The sequence below is a fragment of the Anopheles darlingi genome, chromosome 2, assembly GCF_943734745.1.
Source record: "Anopheles darlingi chromosome 2, idAnoDarlMG_H_01, whole genome shotgun sequence".
Classification (NCBI taxonomy): Eukaryota; Metazoa; Arthropoda; class Insecta; order Diptera; family Culicidae; genus Anopheles; species Anopheles darlingi.
In genome coordinates, this window is record NC_064874.1 from 14,081,916 (window position 1) to 14,088,922 (window position 7,007).

General features: G+C 50.1%; 1 non-coding gene across 1 annotated transcript; it reads left to right on the forward strand.

Annotated features, from left to right (window-relative positions):
- The first annotated feature begins 462 nt into the window (after positions 1–462).
- Trnas-aga (transfer RNA serine (anticodon AGA)) lies at positions 463–544 on the forward strand. Its single transcript has one exon. It is a non-coding gene; the product is annotated as a tRNA-Ser (tRNA).
- Positions 545–7,007: the final 6,463 nt, after the last annotated feature.

Sequence of the window (7,007 nt, forward strand, 5' to 3'; positions counted from 1 at the left end):
ATGCCGCTTCAACGCTTTCGATTTCTTTCCAGCGCTTTTCACCAACGGAGTAGCGGTACAGTTGCGGTTGTTACATAGAGGAAAATTCGTTCGTTGCTCAGCTAATGCTCTTCCTCTTCCCCTTTGCTGTTTGAAGCAAGCCAAGAAAGTCAGCCAGTTGGTGAGCGTTTTAAAACTCACCTTTTTGGTTTCTTAGTTGTTTGCTGATGCCTTAGACCGAGACAAGGCACCTGTGTTGATAAGAATGAGTAATTGCTAAATATCCGAGGGCTTATCAGGCTTGCTAGAGAGGCATTAGAGTTTGATAATGGAATAAACGATTGAAAAGCCTATCTTCTGGTCAATCGTAATCAATTTCAAGTCAGAATTGGTCTCAGGCACCCCTTCTGACTAGTGGAAAACGAATGAAAATGGATTCCGCTTTTCCGACGTTTCGGCTCACCCTCGACCAAGGTGTGTACAGCAGTCGTGGCCGAGCGGTTAAGGCGTCTGACTAGAAATCAGATTCCCTCTGGGAGCGTAGGTTCGAATCCTACCGACTGCGCATTTTTATCGATCATCAGCATCATCATTAGCAACATTAGATCGCTTTAATACGAAACGTGATTATAAAAAAGGATAAAGAAAAAAGTGAAAAGCCGAGAAGCAAATTTGAGGGCAGAGCTCTCTACAATCGTAGTCTTTTGCTAAAAACTTTCTGTACTGCTCTCACACCCCCTAAGCTGATTCAACTGTTGCAAGAGGTAAATTAATAAACATTAAAACCTCAATGGCGGCGGGGTGCGGGATAAGCTATATGTAAAATGAGATAGAAGAGTGTCTTAAGAAGATTGTTTTTTTGCACATGCAAACCATCAACGCCGACAGCAAACGAGCAAAAAACATAGCTTATAATCAGCATCTGTGCCGGAGATGGGATGGATGATCGATGCAAAACGGGTCACAAGCCACCAGCAAACCAGGACGTCACACTCACACACACTTGCCAATCACAAGAAGGCGAAGAGAGCAAACGCAGGGGAGGGGACACCAAGCGGGAAAGCAGCTACACACTGTAATGTATGCATTGCTCATCTCAAACACGGAATCAACGATAAACGGAGGATCTAAAGACGAGCAGTAGAGCCGAAGAGACGGCGTAAGACGATCTTAAAAGAAAAACCACCAAAGCGGCAAATCGGCGCTTGATCCCCTCCTCATCTCCTTTTCGCTTCTGGTGGTCGCCACCTTGCCCAAAGCCCAAAGCAAAACGCATCTCGATCGATGCCGGCCACACAAGAAACATGAGCCGCCGAAGGGAAGGAGGGAGGGGTGGGTAGCAGCACATAAAGGGACAAGGCAAAAGGGCCTCCGTTTTTTTTTGCGCCTTTTCCCTTCGTTCGTTCGTCCGTTCGTCGATCGATTTCGAAACGAAATGAAACGAAAAAAAACTCTTCTCGCTGGTGTTGGCAGCACCGCACATCAAGGGACAATCGCCGAGAGTCCCGCCAGTAACAGAGTGACTGTTGGAGTGAAAAACTAAAATCAAAGCAATCACTACCCCCGTCCTCCATTACCACCACCCTTTTTAGTACTGTGAAGGTGCCAGGAATAGAATAGTTACGCGAGAGAGATAGAGAGAGTTGGGACTCAAGACGCGTTCGCGTGGACACCATTCTTCCGATTCTCACACTCGCGCGCTTCGCTCGCGATTAAAACATACATAGAACACTTCCTCCCCCCCATCCCCCCACCCACCCACCCAAGGGTTCTGTTTATATGTTGCCCAAACGCTGCTGCTGTCTCAATTTCACTCCAACAGTCGCCCTCATCGATCTGCTTTGGCCGCGAAGAAGATCGATCATCGGAGCGCGATGGTTGCTTGGACCTGCGGGGCTTGGCTTGGATTGAGTGATTCGTAGTCGCCGCCGCCTTCAATGGTTATCGGGGCGCTGCCTTCAGCAACAACACGCACACACACACACACCCAGCGAGCAGCAAGTAGGCGCTGCTGGTTGCTACCTTAAAAGTGCACGCCCCAGAGGACGGACGGATGGATGGACGCCAGCGGCTGACGGCTGCGTCTTGAGGAAGACAAATCGCGCTCACCGCGGCCACCAGGGGCTCAGCTGTGGCTTACGTACGCTGTGGCCTCGAACTCGCCAATTCCCCTCTCTCCCTGCTTCTTCTTTTTCTTCTGCTCCATCTCCTCCTCCTCGTCCGTGCAATTGCGGATTGTGGCGGGTGATTTGCAAGATGAAATGTCGAGCAGTCGAGCATCGGTGGCCACGCGAACGATCGCTCGGTGGTGATCGCGTTTCGCAGCAGCAACAGCAGCAGCACGAGCCAACCACTCGCTCCCTCTCTCTTTTTTTCTTTTTCTATATCTGCTCTCTTTCACACATACATACAATCTGTCTCCTCTGTCTGTCGGTTGATCTCTCGCACTCGTTCGTGCAATGTGTCTGCGCGCTCTGCGTCTCGCCGGGCACATCTTGCGCAATCTGGCCAACACACACCACCGATTGGTTGTGTCGATCGCAGCAACAGCAACAGCACCAGCAACGACAGCATGGATCGCAGCTGCAAGATCACTCGTTGGGCGCGGTGTCGCTGGTGGTGCAGCTCCAGCCACTCCAAGCCAAAGAGGTGGCCCAGCTGTACACAGAGAAGGTCTCTGGTGCTGCTGCTGCTGCTGCTGCTGCTCTTGCTGTTGCAGCAGAGCTAAGCAGCGCTGCATGCGGAACTACCCCATGGTGTAGCCTGGCATTCACTTCAACGGCCGTTGTGCTGCACGCCAATACACACAGACACACACACACACGAGCGCGCGAGGCTGCACCGAATTCGAGTCAGTCGTCGTCGAGTACGTTCGTGGTTCGTGTTGAGCGAAGGTGAACCTCCAAGACGTGGTTCGCGCCAGTGGATGGTTCGCCATCGCCCCCGTTCTGATCGCCCCTTCTGACATCCGCCTGCAGAGGGGGGGCTGCGTACAACTCGCCATCTTGTTCTGTCGTTTGCGCCCCAAAAAAAGAGAACAAAACAAATCATTGGACGTCGTTGGATTAGAAATATTTAAACACAATCAATAAACAAACGATTAATGCAACCCTTACCCGGGTGGCTGGCTGGCCGGGAATGCTCCTACCAGACCGAGAGAGAAGAAGAACTCTCTTCGAGATGTTGTTGTTGTTGGCGTCTACTTTGTATTGTTGTCGCACGGACGGGGGGCTCATTCACTAAATAAAACACACAAAAAAAAACCATGAAACTGGTTTCGAAAGTGAAAATAGTATCCAATCGCATTGATTGTATAGCTCTCTATATTTAGACCCCCCCCCCCCCCCCCAGAAACCTCCTCCTTGCCCTCCTCGCTGGCCACATGCACCGCACAATCGGAATCGCGACCGCAAAAAACGAAAAATGGTCGCTGATGCTGCTGCTGCTGCTGATGCTGCTCCATAACAGTGGCATCTTCACCATCACACACACACAGCCTCTAGAGGCTCTTGGTTTTGCGTGCGTTGCGTACCTGCCCCCTGTCCCCCTCTAACAGGCTTGTCACAAAGCAGCCAAACGACGATATGCAACGGACCCCCAACCTGGCGGGAAAGAAGAAGAAGGAAACGAAACAACAACCGATCAACACCGACCAGACACAACGAGCGTCCGTGGAACGAGCGAGAGAGAAGGAAAAAAAAACACCAAACCCCTGCTCCTCCTCCACCTCTTCGCAGCAGGGAGTGAAGAAGATGCGCACAGATGCGCCTGCATCCTCCATCTTCTCGCTTCTCCTCCTTCTCCTCCTCCTCGACGGCGAGTTGCAAATTTATGTTCCGAGCGGAGCGCCCACGGGGACATGGGGATCCGGGGCAGGGGGGTGCTGCTGCCTCAGCATCGGTTTCGCAGCATTCAGTTCAGCCGACAATTGTGAAAGCGAAACGGCCACAGCAGCAGCAGCAGCAGCAGCAGCAGCATTGGCGAACGATGGCGAACGAACGGAGAGCGACGTGAATCTTCTCGCGACCCGCGCGCGCGCCCCATTTCATAACCCTTAGTAGGCCCCGCGGTCTTAGTAGACGCAGACAGAGGCAGAGAGTAGCCTTCTAAGATACGGTTGTGGTCTAAGTGTGCCTTGATCGATGTTTTTTTTCTCGCGGTTCGCGTTTTCCATCAAATAACGAGCGTCTTTCACTCCTTGTGAAGTATTCGATGATGATGATGATGATGATGATGCTGAAGGAAATGGGTTCAGTTGGTCTCTGCGCGCGCACCTCCTCTCACCAAGAAGGACAGCAAAGGATTGAACACCAGCTGGTTACAGTTAGTTCGCTTCGATTTCAATCCGCAAACAATTTCCAAATCCAAGGCGTCACGTCACTGGCGTACGTTTTCCTTCGAATTTCCCTTTCAAATTTTGGGGAAGGGGGAAGCTCAGAGGGGGGAGAACGCTGCCCGGTGGGGGGGCTGCCTCCCGATAGTGATAGCGATACACGATCGATGTGTTTGGGGTCCGTTGGTCATCATTGGTTTCCCTCATTTTCACTCTCACGGACGGACCCCACAAACGGGGCCCCCACCACCACCAGCAGCTTCGCTTTTCTCGCCCCGTTGGTTTTTCTTCACCTTCTCACCCCCCCCCCCCTCCCACCCCCTCCCGCTCCTTGGGACCTGTGGTCGGCGGTCGGCTGCTGCTAGTTTGCTTACTTTCTCTGCTCGCCGCTCGAGAGACTTCCTCGACCCACTCACTTATCCCATCCATCACCTGCTCATTAAGCTTGGCTTTCGTTTTGGCCTTTCGATGGGGAGTTGGCAACAGTGGCAGCGGCAGCGTGCGACGGTTCCCGGCACCCGAGACAAACACACACACACCCGTTAAGAGCCGTTGGTGATAATGGTGTCTATCATATCAATGGGAAGAGTGCCATCTACTCTTGTTTCTAAGGACCCTTGGAAGTAGATCATACTCGGGGTCTCCGGGGCCACAATTTGTGACCATTCTGCGAGTGACAAACACATCTTGGGGTTCGGATCTAGCCCTAGAACGAACCCTCCCCGGGCGTTGATCGAAACCAAAACCTCGCTGGAATCGAAATCGGGCGCCGATGGCTCTGACGGTGCTGGGCTGGTGGTCTCTACTACACCCAAGCCCCTAATACAGATGGCCCACGTCACAGTGCAGTCACGTGTAACCAGCGGAACAGTTAGACGCGCCCAACTGGCCACGGTCCTCGTTGGTTGCTGCGAGCTGCTGCTTCGTTGCGAACGCCAAACCTAACGGTGGTCTCGAGTCTCGAGACCTCGTCTGCCAGCCGGAGCTAGCCTTTCCTCTGGCGTAGGTCCACTCCTCTCCACCTCTCTACTTCCCCTTCCCCCGACGTGAAGATGAGGCAGAAGAGGGCCACCGCCATCGCCACCGATTCGAAAATCGCAAAACGCGGTTGGCTAGTAATGAGAGCGTGAACCCACCCGGTGCCAGCACTACGGAGGGCCTTGTGTCCGCGGTCTTGGTGCTGGATTATTGGGCTTGGGCTTGGGAGAGATGAGGCACACACTACTAACCACACACCGGGCACCGACTTGCGCGTGCTTGGCTTGTGTTCATCTCTCTCTCTCTTTCTCTACACAAACACAGACACAGAGACAGATAGAGCTGGTAATAGGGGGGTTAAGCGCCACTGCTACTGCTGTTGCTGTCCAATAAAATGGGGTTAGAAGAAGGGAAGAGGAAAATTGGAAACATTTTCAGCATTATAATTTCGAATCGACGAAAACCTGTGTCTGGGTCGGTCCAAAGGCGCCGACCAAAGAACCGAAGGCACCGGAGGAGGAGGTCGCCTAACGGATGCGCTTTGGTTCCTGTTCCGTCAGCCGAGGCCGAAAGCTGAGGTGCCTTCTCCTATTTGCTCCCATCGTCAACCCAATTGATAAGAAATGTCAATAAAGACGTATTTAAATTTCTGCTGTCGGCTGTAATGCACGGCGCACACGTGGCCTAATTGTCACCGATGGTAAATGTTATCAATCACCAAAGGTGTTCTCTCTCTCTAGGTTCGAGCCTCATCGTTTCGAACCAATGTTTATTTTTCAATGCTCGTAAAGGGTGTTGGGAATGTGTTCCTCTCTCTCTCTTTCTCTTTCTGTATCTAAAATGTAAAACGAGAAATGCAAATGAACATTCAATTGAGGTGCGCGTGTGCGTGTGTGTGTGTGTGTGTGTACGTGAATGATCCCTAGGAAAAGTCTGGCAGAGGTTCATTAAAGGGGGGGCTTTGCTTATTTCGTGTCCAAAAAAGGCTTATTTTTGACGATTTTTAGTGAAGAAACCATTCAGCTTTATTTTTTCAAGTGAATGTCATTTTAAACTACTACTTTTCAAGAATATTTGGTTCTAGTTTGGAGAAGATTCGATCTAAACTACGTTCATGGCATCCAATCTAGAAAGGCAAGTTTGCAAAACTCTACTTTTTGCAGTGCCCATCGTAGCGACGTGCCGGGACATCAGAAATGTACAAATGAATGTTATTTTGCTAGATTATAAGTTTATCCAGGTAGCCCCGTTGAGTTTTTGTTAAATTTCCTATTTTTCGATTTTTGGCAGATTTTTGAAGTTGGAAAAGTGATGCTTTTTTCTCGATGTTACCTTAAAAAACAAGTTTTACATAATTAAAAAAATTATTAAAAAAAAGTATCAACAATTTTTATAAAAACTCAACGGGGCTACCTGGCAAATAGTGTATAGATTATATGATCAAAATTTCAAATCGATCGGTCCAGTAGTTTTTATGCTACGATTGGCACCGACTTTGAAAACGTTGGTTTTGGGAAACGCGATTCAAAGGTGCGAGATGCATTGAGCCTTGTATGAAATGCGGATTTTCAAAAATCCATATCTTTGCCAGTTTTGCTTCGATTGATACCAAAATTTTACACAGTACTCTTGAAAGAATAAGCAAGAATTAAAAATTGTAAAAAGTAAATGCGAAGAAATAAAATAAAATACCGAAGCCCCCCCTTAAATCCATTCA